Source organism: Gouania willdenowi, chromosome 16, assembly GCF_900634775.1.
Source record: "Gouania willdenowi chromosome 16, fGouWil2.1, whole genome shotgun sequence".
Lineage (NCBI taxonomy): Eukaryota > Metazoa > Chordata > Actinopteri > Blenniiformes > Gobiesocidae > Gouania > Gouania willdenowi.
Window position 1 is genome coordinate 34,424,115 of NC_041059.1, and position 19,104 is coordinate 34,443,218.

Genomic DNA, 19,104 nt, shown 5'->3' on the forward strand with positions numbered 1-19,104 from the left:
AATAACTCATGTAAAGCTACAGCTCGATCGAGGATCTCTGCTTCCTTCACAGCAGACTGCTCTGGAAGCCTCTTACTCTGTCTGACTCCCTTCTCGTTGTGGTGCTTTTCCACCTACAGTTCAGAGCCCAGGGTTTGACAAGAATTCACACCCTGAATGACAAGGTATTCATAACTATTTAAGTGATCTAAGACACTATAACTCAATCTTAGATGACACCTTGCCAAATGCTAATGTAATATTAATAATTAATATCATTTTTAAAAAGTCCTCTTCCCATTACACCTTGGAGCTGTTTAATTAAAAGATCCAGAAGAAGATAGAGAAAACCTTACAATATATTTAAAATTTCAATCAGCAGTAAAAAGCCTCCAACCGCCTCTAATGACTGAGACCAGAGGTGAGACTTGTGCGTAAACAATCCCAAAACTAGTCATCCTCAATATTTATGATGGACCATCTTCTGTGACTGCTTTAGACAGATGCCTGTGTTGTTAGCTTTTGTCAGGTGATAACTGTTATTACTGAGTTTTAGCCGTGGCTCATAGTTGCAGAACAATCTCTATTTATTCCTCTTCTGATACACATTGGACTCTGCACTTTAATGCTGCCCTTAGTACGCACACACAATGCAGAGAGAGGGGGGGAGAACAACAACAAGATCTACAGTATACTTCCCAGACATTGTTGGGCCTCCATTTCCCACAATTCACATTTAAGGTGGTACCAAGCCTGCAATGCTATGAACTGACCTCCGATGAACCACGGGCACCTTTATAAGACAACAGAAAATGCAATTAGTGCCAATCAAAATTATTATCAGCGTTAAAATAACGCCTTAACACGACAAAAACGTGTTGACTTTGGCAGCTATAAATTAATAAAATTCTTCGTCAAACTTTGATGCGCAACAAGATGCGCATTAGACTTTCCAAGCAAAGTTTGTGATTTATAAAAATTAATGTCGCTGAAGAATGTGCCCACTGGTATGTTAACTCTGATCCTGGCCCAAACATTATGGACATGTCGGGAAATGGGAAAAGGTGGTGAATTGAAGCAAGATTCATCTCACACATTCAATGTTGTCACACTCACAAAGTTACAGTATAGATCCATGTAATCATAAATTCACATGCCTGGTGTTTTAAGGATGTATTTCTTTAGTTAGCCGTTAGCTCTGAGTGAAAATGAATGCATGTACGTGAACTGTAAAATGTGTAAATAACAATCTAGAAACATTGTGGTCACTAGTGCTCAGTGACCACATTGATCTTGTCTATGTTAGGAATCACATTGTTTTCTCTGCACCAACTCATGATCTGCGCTACCTCCTCTCTGCAGGCCACATCATCATTACAACTCATGTGTCATCTGTAAAATTCACTATGTGGTTGGTGGCCAATCCATCAGGGTGGACAGCAGGGGCTTCAGAACCCAAATGGTGTGCTGCGGCACACTGGTGTACCGTGAGGCAAGTCCAGGTGTGCCGCAAGAATTTGTGACAACCATACTGTTGCGGCGATCTGCCTGAGTCCTCCAAGCACGGGTTGCGTGGTGACATTATTTTTGGCAATCGCACCTCGCGACATCCCGGCCTGTCAAGCATAAACCTGCTGGGTGGTGCTGGGTGCATGTGCCGCTCCAAGTGCATGCCGGCGCGCGCTCATACTGTTCATTGTTCTCGCTCATACTGCTCCGTGTGCGTGCATGATTCTCCACGGTGCACCTCAACAGGTGAACGCAATCGCACTGATGAGAACGTCACCCTAGAAACGGCCTTTGTCTGTGCACAACGGAGCTGATAACAGCTGAAACATGCACTGCAATATGCGTGGGAAGAGGACTGAAACCAATTGATGGGCTACTGGTGGGCTCATAATGACTGGACTGATAAAATCTGAACTCATCATTGTATGATTAATTTGCTCAATTAATTTGCTGCGTTAAGTTGTTTTTATGAGAAAGGAAAATAGTTTAAAATTTGCTTAAAACCTTGTTTATGTATTTAAGGGCTAAAGTAAGTAAATTTCTCTTTAATAAAATTCAGAGTGAAAATATTTAATTTATGTATGAAAATAGTATACTATAAAAGTATTTTTGTTGAGAAATTGTTAAATTAAAATTGAAATTGTAATATCTATATTTGATATAAACAAGGAAAATGGTTTCAGGTTATAAAAGTAGACCTAGTTTTCTGTTTTGGTTAATGCTTAATTTTACAGATTACTTGCTTGCATTTATTTAACAATAATAATGAAAAAAAAAAATTAAAATATACTTTTACCAAATTAAATGTACTTGCCTGAAATTGTGTTTACTTGTACTTACCTTGTTTGATAAAAAAAAAGAAAAATGAACTTATTTGCATTGTGTTTTGTGTTCAAAGGTTTTTCACTTTTCTTGTCACTGGAAATAATAAAAGTAAGAAGGAGTGAAATCCTGAGTTCTTCCTTTTTCAAGTGTGGGAAGCCATGACGTTATAAAGACACTTGACACATACATTGTTATTGCAATATACAACTACACAAAAATAATTGTATTTTAATTTACTACTTTGTATGCACTCATTTTATAATACAGAGGCAAACTCTAACCCTAAAAATAATTCTTAAAAACAAACAAACAATTATTTATGCAGGCTGGAATTATAAGACTGTGACAAAGGCTGTAGGACAACGTTAAAACAGAAACAGCGAGAGGGAAAATGATGCGCTTTCTTGTGCTTTCCCATGATATTGTACATGAGTGATACGTGTTACAAAGGCTATTTTGCACAATAGGTGTGCCCTCAGATTTTTACTTTGATGTACCTTCGGCACAAAAGTTTGGAAACCACATGTCTACACTACATGTTGCAGTGTTGACAGTGATGACAATGGCGAAATTAGTTGATGCCCCTTTTTTCATTACGGTAATGAGACAGTGACAAGCAAAACATGGCTGTTATGACTAAAATGTGACTCTATATGGTTAAAAACAGCTGTCAAAAATTGATATTTTTTTATTTTTTTTTGTGTATGTAAGGTAGCATTATACTCTGATTTCATCTTGTTTTCAAGCCGATATACATTACTCAACTTTATTGTTTATGATAAAATAAGGCGTTTTTCCAAAATCTGGGTGGACCTTAAGGGGCTAAAGTAGCTAAATTAATGTTAAAAAACTAATACTATTTTTTTTTTAAACTAATATTAGACTAAAACATTTTTGAGTTTTTATCGACTAAAACTGTTGTATTTTTAAATGACTAAAATGTGACATTTTTGTCCATAAGACTAAGACTAAAGCTAAGATGGATGCCAAAAACAGCATTGATGTCATTAATTTTTTTTTTTTACGACAGCTATGCATGTTTTATTATTGCAGTGAAACAAATACATTTAATTTATTTCTTAGTTGTGATCATCACCAGCCCTCCCTAAGGAATGATAAGAAAAACTTTATTAAAGAGAGGATATAAAAACAGAGGGCAGTGTTACACTTTGGTAAAGGGGAAGGGAACATAGAAGAGAGAGTTAGGGTGGGACAGTAGACGGAGTGTTTGATATTAAGCTATTTTGGTCTTGTACCTATTGTGCATATTGTGTTGTGGAGTGTAACCTATTGAGCCAGTCCAGTGCCAAATGTGAAGAGATTAAAGAGCGTGATGCATAGTTGATAGAGCTGATAGAGTTAGGGTCAACGTATCTAAGCTTAGGCCCAAGACAAGTTTATTCCAATGTCTAAAGGCTCAAACATTTCTGGTGTACATCTGCAGAGCAGAGTGCTTGCGGAGTCCGCCTGGTCAATTAATTGTAATTAAGCGCATAACTCAGATTTTACAACTGAAGTGCGTGCAAGATCCGCTATTGTGAACCCAGGTGTTATTGCGGGTCAGTTCGTCTTGGGCTGACTGAACTCAAGATTTTCCATCAAGACCAGCAGTGATGTGATATTCCTCAACTTCATTAAGGTGAGAAGGAGAAGCACTTGAAACTGTTCCTGATTGATTAGGGGCCTACAGCCTAAGCTGCCAAGAACCTATTGTTATCCTCCATGCTCTTTTTCTTTTGTTCTTTCTTTCTTGTGACCCATTCCTAATCAGGCCTCCCTCACTATTTAGCTGTTTGTTTGGACACAGAGTGGTTCATTGCTGTACTGTGTGTTGCTAGCGCTCCTACCATGTGGCATTCTTCCATGACCCCAGTATTTTTTAGCAACTCTGCATCTGGCTCTTTCAACCTCTGACATAATCATGTGTTACAGATTTGTACATTTAAACTTGAAATTTATGAAGTCTATCCCTCTGTTATCAGAAACTGTAAAACTTATTTAATCTTCTTCCACAAATTTGCTCAACAAAACCAAATTCGCTACAGCACATCTTCAGGCTGCCCTACACAAACTGGTCATCTGGGGGCTCAGTCGGTGTGTCTGGGGACCGGCGGGGCGACTCGTAGCGTCCCCTTGGTGCCTTAAGCGTCTGGGGATGTGGTCGTCGTTACTGGATGGTGCTGCTTGTATTCCGGGTCCTTGCGGCCTGGGGTCCGATCCCTGCTGGCTCTGGGTCCGCCGGTTGCCCATTCAGCGCGGCTCTGGCAGTCTGCTGGGCCTTGGTTCCTCCACTAGGGTCTCGGGCGGGGGGGTTTCTGGGCCCTCTCCTCTGGGTGTTGGGTGTGGGGGTAAGGGTGGATGTTGGCAGGGGGGGGTTGGGGGTTGGGGTCGGTGGCAGGGTGCGCTAGGTCCTCGGCTCCTTGGGGCTTTCTCGGATGTGTATATGGGGGGCAGTGGCTGCCTCTCGGCTTGGGATTTTGGGGGCGTCTGGGGGGTTGCTTGGCCGTGGGGTGGTGGCCTGGGGCTCCTTGGCCTCGGCTCTTTCTGCTGGCCAGGCTGCATCTTTGGTTCCGGGGCAGCGCTTGGGTTTGCAGTGTCATTTTTTGCACATACGTACATGCGTAAAGTCTACGATGCACTGGCATCTCGTTGTTTTTCATCAGACAGCATCCACTCACTTACATGCAAATTTTTCACCCTTACTATAACAATAAACTGTTAACATTTTGAGTATTTCTTGCTAAAGGTCTTTTTGGGAATGACTAGCAGATGTTGTGTAGCATGTTTTACGTCTTTTTATTTATTGACAGTCGTGGATAAGATTTCGGCTAACATGTATGACAGGGTATTGCCATTTAAATTGACCTCTGGATTTCTTGGTCTTGTTGCCTAAATCCAGTATTTAGGTGATCTTCAAACCAAGACTAGAATTCTTGCTATGATTTGTACACAGAAAAACCAGATTGTAAGTCACAATTCCTGTGCTTTTCCCTTCCGATGCATTTTAAAGAATTAATGTGTTATATTTAGGTTGCAAAGCTGCTTTACTTTCTATGAAACATAGTAGACACGTTTGGACTAAAAGAAGCTTATTCAAATGACTTGAAATGCAAAGTTGACAACACACAGAGGGTTTATCGGGGAGCTGTGATATAAGCAATGCAACCAAAAATGAAGAAAAAGAAAGAATTGGATCATTGGTGAGGTGTAAGTCATCTGTAAACTTTACTACGATTAATATTCACATTGCTGATGAAAGCTGACATGAAAGAAACATTTTAAATGTGATACATTTATAAATACAAAATGATGGTATCTCTGTCATTATAAAACCTGAGCCAATGAAATGGAACGGGTAGAGAAGTGCCACAGTGTGAGGAGTTCTTCAGGCAGAGTATCGTTAATCCATGTCTATGAACAAGTGTGACAATAAGCTCTCTGTTTGAACAGCAATCCTCTTTAGGGGGAGCTTTGTGGGTAAACTTGCCTCATGGAAATTCTAAACCCCATTAGCTTTGAGGGACGACTCAGCTGCATTGAGATTAATGGGCAGGCGACTATTTGATTTAATAGGTTTATTTCACATCTTCAGGGGGAAGAATAAACAACAAAGGTAATATAAGACATTTGTCACTGGTGCCCTCAATCTCAAGTTATTTGGTAATTGTTCTCAATTGATGGGCAGCGTAAATAAGATGTTCACAATGCTCAAGACAATTTGCTAGCATTGTGTTTAAAAGCAAAAACTTTTTGGACTGTGTATCCTTTGATATTAAGTTTTATTTTGTATTTTTATAAGGAGCACTGAATAACTAATGAAACAGTCATGAATCCTTACAAGAGTCAAGGATTATAATTTCTTATTTCAGGTTTCTCTTTTTTTTTGAGTGAAAGAGTTCTCATTTATCTTTTTCATACTGTCAGCTTAGACCAAACTTTGCTGAGGGGGATTAGTGGCTGCTTGGGTAAGGCTCTGTCACTGCAAAGTGGGAGGCAACACAATGTGACAGCAGTGATCTGTGGGCACTGCCACCTTCTTAAACTCACAGCTGTGCAGGAATGATTAGCCAAAAGCTGAGCAGGAGCCTTTAAATACATTCATGTGACCTTTCATCCCAAATCAAATCAAAATGCCACCCTGACTTCCTCTGCAGTAAAGACGTCCCGATTGCTACTATGGCTGCTTGGCTCCCATTATGCACCTAAACTGGTGCACCTTAATGGATGTTTAGTTTGTGAAGCTGAAACTGAATATTTTTTACTAAACAATGTACATTTGTGCCCCCAAAGCATTACACAAGCAACATGTGTACGTACAACACATAGTCTGGTATATGTGGAAAATTACCAAACTGCCAATAGAGTAAACTTTACTGCTAATGTATCTGTAACTGATCTTTTTTACTGTTTAAATGCATGTGTTTAATGAAGGGGATGATAGACTGATTCTTAATTAAAACCTGGTAAGACAGGGCATACGTGTCGCCGTCTCCTAAATCTGCACACGCAAATAACATCATCAGACTCTGAATCAGCTCTAGGCCTTAGTAGTCGGTTGAAACATGGATTAAGTAGAAGATAGAGCGCTCTATCCTTTGACTAAGGGGTGTCCAAACGTTGAGGGCCGATAGTTCACCAGGTTTTCAATGTGCCCCAATTCAAACACAGCTGAGAGGCTTGTTAGCAGACTTCCTGCAAAGCTGATTCAGGATTTCATAAGTGTTGGAGCAGGTACACGTTGAAAACTTGGTGGACTAGTACTGGCCCTTGAGGACCGTGTTTGGACACCCCTGAGAGCTACGTTCACGCTGCAGGCAAATGCAACCCAAATCCGATCTTTTCATCCATATGCGACATGTATCCGATCTGTTAAAGATGGCCTGAACAGCACATTTCTGATTTTTCCAAATCCTACCCAGGTGACTTTCGTATGTAGTCCTAAATCTGATACGTATCCAATTTTTTGCAATGCGACTGCAGCCTGGGGATGGCCGAGGCGCTTTCTATCCGACTCCTACGTCATCACCAACCAAACAATTCGTAGTAAAGATGTAGCAGCCTTCACATTGGCCACGTTTACATGCTTTATTTCCTCTTTAATGCAGAATAAAAGTTAATTCCTCTTTAAACTGTCCTTTAAACTAATTTAATTCCAAATTAAACTTAAATCCGAATTAGGTGGCTGGTTTATTCCGATTTTAATTCTGAATTAGATAATTCCTCTTTCTTGTAAACACTTAATTCCCCTTAAATTAATTCCAGTCATTCTGAGCATGCATGATGACGCGCTGGTGATTTAAGTAACTTAATGATTACTGACCCGTCGCTCTGACATCTGTGGTCATGAAGTCCTTTGAATACCTCATGCTCTCCCACATCAAGGACATCATCTACCCCCACCTGGACCCCTGCAGTTCACCTACAGATCCAACAGGTCTGTAGACTATGCTGTAAACCTGGCTCTCCACTTCATCCTCCAGCACCTGGACTCCCCAGGCTCCTACGCCAGGATCCTGTTTGTGGACTTCAGCTCTGCTTTCAACACTATAATCCCAGCTCTCCTTCAGGACATGCTTTCCCAGCTGAACGTGCCAGACTCCACCTGCAGGTGGATCACAGACTTCCTGTCTGACAGGAAGCAGCACGTGAAGCTGGGAAAAACCATCTCTGCTCCCCAGACCATCAGCACTGGATCTCCTCAGGGCTGTGTTCTTTCTCCTCTGCTCTTCTCCCTGTACACCAACAGCTGCACCTCCTCTCACCAGTCGGTCAAACTCCTGAAGTTTGCAGACGACACGACCATCATCGGTCTCATCTCTGATGGAGACGAGTCTGACTACAGGTGGGAGACAGACTGACTGGTGTCCTGGTGCAGCCAGAACAACCTGGATCTCAATGCTTTAAAGACAGTGGAGATGATAGCAGACTTCAGGAAGAACCCAGCCCCCCTCACCCCCTCACCCTGGGAGACTCTACAGTGAGCTTTGTGGAGTACTTCTGCTTCCTAAGGACCATTATCACCCAGGACCTCAAGTGGGAGCTGAACATGGCACCACGGGTGGGCCTGGATTAAGGCCCACTCAGATGCTGTTCATCCAATAATCAGTCCAAGGAAAGCTTTGAGCCAAAGCTGTTCAGCTAATCAGCAGCTCCTACAAGCTGCATATTCACCAGGAAGTCCCTCCTTTCCTATCCACTTTTCCTTAACCCCCAGAAGTGTTAAGCGGTGGCCATCATAAAGAGCATTCAAAATCTCCTTAAGCTAAGGAAAGGAGGCTCAATACTTCCTTTATAACTTCCTTTAATGCTGACCCACATTTCTTTACAACATTTAAAGGGACACACACACCCTAGCGCTTACAAAACAAACATGATGGCCTTTTCCTAACACCTTAAGGAAGTCTCCTAACACCTTTGCTTAACCCCGTGATGTCTCAACAGGGTTAAGGAAAAGTGGATAGGGAAGGAGAAAGAAGGGACTATTTGGACGCACCCGCTCTGTCCTCATGCTGCGTTTAATGCAACTCAGAACTCTTGTTTTATCTTATTTAAAGGTATAGAGGAGGATTTTCCCAAAGTTAAGAAAAGAAACACCCTCTCCACTTTTTGAAAAAATGCACATGCGCAACCCTCTACCTGCTCCCAAGAGGGAACGCCTATGAAATGTGTGCGAGAGAATGTGCACGAGCCCAGTTTTCCTCTTGCACAGCTCTTTTTTATAAGTTAGTGTCAAATTAGGAAATGTTTGGTGGGAGGAATTAGGACCTGTGGCCACCGTAATAACTTAATAATGATTAAATTACGATGAGCTTCAATAAATGGCTGAAACCGTAGCTCACGAGACACAGCAAGTGAAAATTGGCTAGGGACGAGCACATACGACAGCGTTACGTAAACATATCACCAAATTGATTGACAATTAGGAGGACCAATAGTCTTGATGATCCAGCCTGAATTTGAAGCCAAAATAACATCCTCCACAATACCTTTAATCCACCAGTGGACACCACCTGGAGTCAGAGCTCCAGAAAATCTCCGTGCACAGCATCCTCTCTGCAGCGCAGCCACACCAGACTCCACATGGGCTGCCTCAGGAATTCAGCTGTTTCTCTCCCTCACACACAGTTTGCTCTGCATTTTCTTTCAGTGGCTGTTAATATTGACTATAGTTTTATTTAAAATAATTTTCTTAGATTAGAAAGGTTAACTGTGTATAGTGTCTACATTCACTGCAGCCATGATCTCTGTGTGTAAAGCTGTGAGTTTGCACCTACCCCTGAATCGTTCTATTTGCCGGCGCAGAAACAGTAACTGCAAACAGTTGCAGATTTGATGAATTGCATTGCGTCCACTGCATTAATTCATTTGCATTCCCCCCTTTCATTGTTTTGCTCCCCTTATGTGATCCGTCTACATTACTCATCAGAGGGAAACACGCGGAATAGATTGTGGCCGCATTTTGACATGCTGAATACTTGCAGTCCTGTGTAGCAAGATAAGGGTTATTAATGATGGGTTATATGAATAAGAATATGAATTATGATTATTAATATTACTTCAACTATTGCCAGTTTTTTTTTTTTTTAGACTAAACCCAATATTGAACCAGGGAAGTAGATTCATACAGCAACATCTACACCTTAATACAAAGCTTTAATAAATCAGAGGAGTCAACGATTACAGTTTAACATTTTATTTGCATAGTTAAATAAGAAACGATGATGTATTTCTAAGCTAATAAAAGTGAGGATTATACAGTATATAGTAACGTGAATCATTATTCTAAACTAATCTAGACTAACTATTGTAAAATCAAAGAATAAAATCATGAAGCGAGCTCATAAAAGCAAAGAGGGAAAGACCGACAGGGGAGAACGGACAAACGTATATGACATGGTAGATGGTAAAAATGGTAAAAGGACTTGATTTTATATAGCGCTTTATCACCACACTGAAGCAGTCCCAAAGCGCTTTACATATCAGAATCAGAAATCAGAATCAGAATCAGAATCAGAAATGTTTTATTTGCCATGTACAGTTTTGAGGACAGTACAAGGAATTTGACTTGGTGGTTGGTGCACAAAACAAGCAACAAAAAGAAATAAAAGAAATAAAAACAGAACAACAAAGCACAACCCAGCAACAATAATAATAATAATAATGATAAATATAAAGGATGAGGGATAAATAAAGGATAGATAGAGAATAAAGGATAAATAGGATAAATATAAATATAAATATATATATATACAGTGCAGCAGGTATCAAGCTGGTGGAGGTGGTGATCGGGTGGGGGGGGGGGGGGGGGTTCAGTGGGTGACTTGGGGTGTGTTCATGTGGATGGTGGCAGAGGGAAAGAAGCTGTTTTTGTGTCTGGAGGTTCTGGTCCTGATGGACCGAAACCTCCTACCAGAAGGGAGAGATTGAAACAGTTTATGACCGGGGTGGGAGGGGTCGGCCACAATCTTTCCTGCACGCCTCAAAATCCTGGAGGCGTACAGGTCCTGGAGGGAGGGCAGATTGCAGCCGATGACCTTCTCTGCAGAGTGGATGATACGCTGCAGTCTGGCCTTGTCCTTGGCCGTAGCTGCAGCGTACCAGATGGTGATGGAGGAGCAGAGGATGGACTGGATGATGGAGCTGTAGAAGTTCACCATCATCTTTGTTGGCAGACTGAACTTCTTCAGCTGCCGCAAAAAGTACATCCTCTGCTGAGCTTTTTTGATAAGGGAGCTGATGTTCAGCTCCCACTTGAGGTCCTGAGTGATGATGGTCCCCAGGAAGCAGAAGTACTCTACAGAGCTCACTGTAGAGTCTCCCAGGGTGAGGGGGGTGAGGGGGGCTGGGTTCTTCCTGAAGTCTGCTATCATCTCCACTGTCTTTAAAGCATTGAGCTCCAGGTTGTTCTGGCTGCACCAGGACACCAGCCGGTCTGTCTCCCACCTGTAGTCGGACTCGTCTCCATCAGCGATGAGACCGATGATGGTCGTGTCGTCTGCAAACTTCAGGAGTTTGACCGACTGGTGAGAGGAGGTGCAGCTGTTGGTGTACAGGGAGAAGAGCAGAGGAGAAAGAACACAGCCCTGAGGAGATCCAGTGCTGATGGTCCGGGGAGCAGAGATGGTTTTTCCCAGCTTCACGTGCTGCTTCCTGTCAGACAGGAAGTCTGTGATCCACCTGCAGGTGGAGTCTGGCACGTTCAGCTGGGAAAGCTTGTCCTGAAGGAGAGCTGGGATTATTGTATTAAAAGCAGAGCTGAAGTCCACAAACAGGATCCTGGCGTAGGAGCCTGGGGAGTCCAGGTGCTGGAGGATGAAGTGGAGAGCCAGGTTTACAGCATCGTCTACTGACCTGTTGGATCTATAGGCAAACTGCAGGGGGTCCAGGTGGGGGTCGGTGATGTCCTTGATGTGGGAGAGCATGAGGCGTTCAAAGGACTTCATGACCACAGATGTCAGAGCGATGGGTCTGTAGTCATTAAGTCCTGTGATCCTCAGCTTTTTAGGGACAGGAACGATGGTGGAGGCCTTAAAACAGGCTGGTACGGTGCATGTCTCCAGTGAGGTGTTAAAAATGTCTGTGAACACTGGAGACAGCTGATCAGCACAGTGCTTCAAGGTAGAGGGAGAGACAGAGTCCGGTCCACAAGCCTTACGGGGGTTTTGTCTCCTGAAAAGTCTATTCACATCTCTCTCTTTGATGGAGAAAGGTGTCTCTGTAGGAGGGGGGGAGGAGGGGGGGAAGATAGGGGAGAGAGCCTCTGTAGGCAGCTGGGGTGAAACTGTAGCTTTGATGTGGGGGGTGAAGGTGTTGGAGTGAGGCTGGTCAGAGGTGTGAGGGGGGTTGGAGTCAGGTCTGTCCCATTGTCTGTCAAATCTACAATAGAACTCATTCAGACTGTTGGCCAGGCAGAGGTCGTTAGCAGCAGCAGGGGCTCTGGGCTTGTAGTTTGTAATTTGCCTGAGCCCTCTCCAGACAGAAGCCGAGTCATTTGCAGAGAACTGATATTGTAGCTTCTCTGAGTACAAACGTTTGGCTTTTCTCACCTCCTTTTCAAACGTGTACTTCGACTCTCTGTACCTGGCTCTGTCTCCACTCCTGAAAGCGACCTCTTTGTCTGTCCTCAGCCCTCTGAGCTTAGCTGTGAACCAGGGTTTGTCATTGTTATAACTCACCCTGGTCTTCATTCACCCAATCACTCTCACATTCACACACCAGTGGGACAGGACTGCCATGCAAGGCGCTAGTCGACCACTGGGAGCAACTTAGGGTTCAGTGTCTTGCCCAAGGACACTTCGACACATAGTCAGGTACTGGGATCGAACCCCCAACCTCTCGATCAGAAGACGACCCACTACCACCTGAGCCATGGTCACCCTAGATGTGTGAAACGTATTGGGGTGTTGTGTGTTTTTTAGGAATGGGTGCTTTGTATGAGGATGTATTGCTGTTTAAGTGAGTCAGTTCTGCTGGTCCAGTGTTTGCTGGTCCATACCGTGAGATGCGGTCCGGGTTGACCCTGGAGGCGTTCTGAGCTTGTAGGAACAAAGTTCGTGTAGCAGGAGCTGCGCTGACGTGTTTCTTTAAACAGCAGGGTTCCTATCGACCGATCCACAACCCCTTCTGGGTTGATCGCAGCCGGTTTCAGACTAGGAGCAGGGTGACCACGATTTTGATCCGCAGTTCAGAAGGAAGGTCGGCTTTCTGGCACGCTGTTTTGCGTCTTAAGCTTTTGCTGCACGCAAGGTTCGGCCAAACCTCTGGTGGTTGTGTCTTAAAAATCTAACTGTTTCAACTACAAATAAAATAAAAATGAAATGAAAGAACTGGAAACATGAGGGAACGCGTTGTTGAGCATGAACTGAAGTTTTCTGGGCAGCGCGTCTTTTTTAAAAGAATTTGGAGACGCCTCTCTGTGGGAGGAGCTTCGTGATTGTCCATAAATAAATTGGCTGGTCAGACCCAGTGTGTCGACTTACAACTGTAGTAGGCGTGTTTTTGGGTGCATGTGTAGAATGTGATGACAAACAAACAGAGGGCTCTAAACATAACACTTAAATGATGACAATTAATTCAGCTTAATTTCATTCATCCTTTCAACATCATGTCTTGAAACATCATGTATTATGAGATAAAATAGTATTATTAGTACTTCATAAACCGGAATGTCAAAATTAATGCTTTGTCTCTACTTTATGGTTTACTGTGAACACCTTAAACTAATCTTTGTAATGTTTCCTGGTATTTCAAGCACCTTTGAAATGATGAAACATTTTAAAATAGCCTTCTGTTGGTTTATTGAATTACCTGAAAAGAGTGAGATAGGACAGACAATATTTACAATTTCAATTTCTGCAGGAACCATTCCAACACTGTTTTCTTGTGACTTTTCAAACATATTAACAGTTTCTTAGTTCTCATTTGAGTGGGAAACAGAAAGCTGGTATTATTCCAACATCCTGTGGGACCTCTGGTTAGTGTTCTGGACAGTCTGCACAGTGTCGGAGCCCAGAGTTTGAAAACTTAGCATATAAACATTGGCTGACCGTTTCCTTTTGATCGTATTGTGAAAGAGAGGTGATAACAGGAGCAAACTCTTCTTGGATTCTCCTGTTTCTTTGTTCAGACAGGAAGTGGGAGAAGGTCCTCCGTGTAGGGTACGTTTGCATTTACCGGTAGGAGACAGACCTTCTGACTCCGTTGAATGGCGAGACTAGTGTCTCTAGGTCAGAGTTCAACTTCGAAGATTTGATTCCATACACCTGATTCCCTGGGGTTTGTACCCCTTATCAGCGCGTGGAGTGACGCTTGCACACGTTTTTATAGCCGGAAATTTTTTGTGAATCCGCCCCTCATAAAATTCCTGATTTATTATTCTTATTTATTTTAAATGCAACATTGATATCATTTCATTGGCATCTGTTGTAGATGAGGGTTACAATGAGGAGAAACACACACTTGTCTGTAAATGCCTTTCCTTCTGGCCACAACAAAATATGTAGACATGGAAAGGATGCTGATGAGCTACTTATCATCATTTACAATCAGATCCTCCGGTCCTCCATTTGTGATGTTTTCTAACAATGCTAAATGAACGATTGTTGATTAAAGTTTTTGTTAATTTGATTTTTTATTTTTTTTTATGTGAGGGTGTGTTAATTGTTAATCAGATTTAACTGCTCATTTATTGCTGAAGTGACATGAGGGGTGATTGTTTTGAATTATAAACTGTTTTCAACATCGCCTCCAATTGTCGGCAAAGTCTCAAAAGCAACAGAAACATGTTTACATTAGATTTTGACTTAACGTGAAGCACCGCACATTTCCACACTTATTTCCTCCTTGGTTCATCTGAACATTGGCATGGAAACGGGTACACGTCAGGTTTTTGTGTTTACACATCATTCATACATGAGGTCTTTCAGCTGTATTATTATTTTTTGCATTGTTTACATCTTTTGCATTTTTTTTCCTACACTGTCTTGTGTTTTGCACGATTTATTTTCCACAAATGTTGTACAAAGACAAATAAAAGGATTCTGATTCTGTTGTTTGCTGCAATCAATTTGCCGCCAGTATTGACAGCAACATTTGGTGGTTAACCAACAATGGTTATGATTTTGTTTAATAATCAAAATTCATTTTATCACTTAAAAAAACAACAACAAAGCCTTTTAACTTTGGATCACATCACAAGAATGCAGTCGAGTCAACGATTTAAAAGTCGTAAATAATGATATTACAACACTTTTTTCCTTAATTATGAGATACAATTAGTCCATTGACTCGGCTGCTTTCTTGTGATGTGATCCAGTATAATGATGGGATTGGCCCACCATTATGGAACAATTTCACCAACTGTACAAAAGCTGTAATATAAACATATATATATTAGAATGAAAGTTATTCTAAATTAATATTTTTTAAATAATGAGCAGAAAGCTTGCAGCACTCAGTGTGAGCACTGAGCACTTTAGCAGCACTGCGCTGTCTATGCTCAGGCTGGTGATTGATGCTTGTTGTCTGCTCTGTTTGTGTTTTACAGGTAGTTCCTGTCATTACAGTGACACGGCACTGCTGCTGACTGGTCTGACCCATGACCCGAGCAGCTGGATTCCAGCAGGATGGACGTGCCCTCAGCCATTGTCCCCACTCCATCATCTGTGACTGTAACACATGTGTATTAGAGTTAGCTTTCATCATTTCCATGGAGGGATAACATCACAGCAAACTGGTTCCTGACTTTGATATGTGAGGTTCCTGCGCTGTGTTGCTTGTTTATTTTATAACTAAATAAAATGTTTCAAACCCTTCTTTACAATTTCAAATAGAAGGCTGCATTTCTATACTGTATTTTTATCTAAATAAAGCCTCATGCAATGACTATCCCACTACTTATTTTTGCTAGGCTATTGTTTATTTTATCTGTAATCATCATGATGTGCCCAACAATAAACTGTAAATATAACAAACTATGGCATTACTGTTGAAGATCTCATCTAACAACAACATTTTGTTACATGTTTAATTTCAAACATTCAAAATTGAATAGATTAAGCAACATTTTATGATTTTTTTCTTCTTGTTTCTGCTCATTTTAGTTCATTATAACTTCCCCAAGTTACACATAGACGTATAAATCATACGTAAAGTATGTAAGGTGCCAATAATATCCTTGCAAAAAGTGTCAGATATCAGTCCCTGCAGGATTTTCTCTTTTAAATTTCACTGAATTGTGATTGGTTTTTTACTTATTTTGGGAAATCATGAGAAAAAATTTTGGGTAAATTGAGTTATTTGAGATTTATAATGACTGCAGTCATGTGATAAAAGCTTGGGAAAACTGCGATCCTCCAAATATTGTGACGTTTCATCGAATTAGTCTTATCTACAACTGAATAATTTGGTAATTTACGTAATCATTCCTGTTTTTTCTGTCGTTTTTTTACTTTTTCCTGCGGGCCTAAAATGTATAGTCTAAAGGGTCGAATTTGGCCCCAGGGCCTTAAGGTGGATGTGTGGCATAGAAGCAAGATATCAATGTGTATAAACCGATGAGACACTATAAGACATTAGAATCAAATAGAATGTCCTTTCATTAAACAGTTGTACAATAAGATTTCAGAGCTTCTCCCTTTCAGCTAAGCAAAAAAACCACTGCATGAAAAGTGGGATTTGTGACAGTTTTCGTCACTGTAAGGGTTCTTTCACACATATAGTCCAGTGGACTCTGTGCTGTTCAGGCGTTGCAACATTGCTGCATTTTAATTTGGTCCGGTCCACTTTCGCACATTCTATTTGCCAAGCGCACCAAACTTTCTGAACAACGTCACGCAGGCAAAACGGTCAGTCGCCTATAAAATTATACTTCCCCAGAAACTTAATTATTTGTGATTCAAAATAACCCATAAACACAGTTAGTGTGGGAATATTTGTGACGTGTCTGTATTTTCCTTCAGAACGGAGGAGCGCTCAGTGTGTTTGTGTGTGTGTGTATGCTCGTTGCCGTAACAGTATGTGTGCCGTGTTAATTTTGATAAGACATTTTTATTTAGTTTTAGTCTTAGTCTTTAGACTAAAATTATTTTTAGTTTTAGTCAATATTTAGTCATCTGATTTGTTTTAATTTCAGTCTTATTTTAGTCATCTAAAACACCAAGCAATTTTAGTCGACTAAATCAACAATTTTTACCGCTGGTATAGGGAAAAAACTATCTTACTGTAATTTGTGTGTATATGTAATATATAAAACAAAAATGTTACTTTATTTCAAAACAACTGTGTCTTTATTTCAATACAAAAGCAGTACTGAACAACACAGATTGTCAAGTTTGAAATAATAATGCAAACAAAAATGTGTAATAAGTATTAATTTTAAACTCAATTCATACAATGCAATTGCAATTCATATTTGCATACCCTTCTATCAGGCTACCTAAAGTCACTGATTTGATGTTTGGATTTATGTAGAATATAGGCTACATAGTGAGGCTTTATTAGTCCAACATTACATTCTGAAATGCAAGTGAAAACGGAATCAACAAATGTTGAACAACATTGCATTATAGCATGAATGGTGAAGGTCTGGTGTGGTATTTGGAAATTATACAAAATTATGCCACTACCTTGAGGAACTTTGTATTACTATAATAATGATAATAATCATAATCGTATATGATGGTCAGATAAATAGATCAAACCTTTTGTGCCCAAGGACAAGTAAAAATCTGAAGGCACACCTATTCTGCAAAATAGCCTTTATAACACGTGTTATATATCATGTACAATATCTGTAAATGTGCATTTTTATTTATGAAAGCCAAATATTTTGTGACAGACAACTATATTACTCATAAAATATATTAACAAAATATTTTTTTAAATTTTAGTATAGAGTTTGCCTATGTATTATGAAATGAGTGCATACAAAGTAGCACATTAAAAATATATTATTTTTGTGTAGTTGTATATTGTAATAATTAGGGCCCTATAAACATTATTTTTTTTTATAAATTCCGTGTTTTCCACATTACTTTTTTTTTATTCCTTTTTTTTGTTTTTTTTTTTTAGAAATATTCTTTTTTTTCATAAAATATTTATTTTTAACTCCAGAAAACAAAACAAATACTAATAAAAAAAAAAAAAAAAAAAAAACAAAAAAAAAAAAACTCAAAATTAAACAAAATTGTATGTCAAAAATAAAGTAAGATACAATTAAAAGGAAGATATAAGTTTTAATGACATGGATTATTCTGACTGCTCCTTTTTAATTATTTATATGTCATATAAAGATGTATGAGAACAGCATTAATGTCATCCAATTGCAAATACCACTCAGGGATCAATTGTTTACTGAATCTGATCAGGTTTATTGATTAAGTTTTGATCAACTTAATTTAAATTCACTAATTATGCAGATGACATAATTACAGACTGTAATAATTAAACAAAAACAAAAGGATGGTCTCGTCCACAGCAACAAACAACTTTATCCACAGATGTTCTGTAGCATGTTGTTAACACACTCTGACTCAGACCAAGTGAAACTGCTCATGTTCTCATGGAGCTGCGCTGCACCAAAAACGGACGGAGCTTAACAGACACAGTAAAGTTAAGCAGGCACTGGTGGCTCTGTATTTAGGAGTCAGAGATTATTTGCAAAGTTTTTTGGCAGTTTGGACACGGGGTTTCGGGTGGTTTAGGAGCTGTTTGAAGCAGCCAGGACGGGAGGGGAGCGGGCGGTCCCTGGAAACATTTCCCCATAACGTGGATTTTATAGGACACTAAATAATAATGTATGGTTGTTGTCCCAAAATCCCAAGGCACACCTGGACTTGCCTTACAGCACACTGGTGTGCCGGCACACCATATGGGAACCACTGAGATAGATGATAGATATATAGATAGATAGATAGATAGACAGATAGATAGATAGATAGATAGATAGATAGATAGATAGATAGATAGATAGATAGATAGATAGATAGATAGATAGATAGATAGATAGATAGATAGATTATTCTAGTTCTTTTACAAATTCAGAAGCTGAAACCAAACGTTTCTCACTGGCGAAACAGTGCCATAATGATAGTGATTTATATTTTATTTTTCACATTTTTCTGTGTATTTCCCTTGCTGCAGGGTTATTTATCCAAGTTCACCTCGGTTTATTTTTCCTTTTTTGCTGTTGTTGTTGTGGGTACCATGAAATTTGATGACTCGATAGTTCTAAACTCAGGAGATTGTGTACTGTTCATGATGGTGATATAGAGATGTGCCGTTTGATATCTT

General features: G+C 40.3%; 1 protein-coding gene across 1 annotated transcript in view; it reads left to right on the plus strand.

Moving 5' to 3' along the window:
* Nucleotides 1–15,718, plus strand: part of tsnare1 (T-SNARE Domain Containing 1) — a 214,675-nt gene extending 198,957 nt beyond the window's left edge. The window contains exon 12 of the mRNA XM_028471586.1: nt 15,359–15,718. The gene's annotated coding sequence lies outside the window, so the exon portion shown is untranslated. The remainder of the gene's footprint in view (nt 1–15,358) is intronic.
* The last annotated feature ends 3,386 nt before the right edge of the window (nt 15,719–19,104 follow it).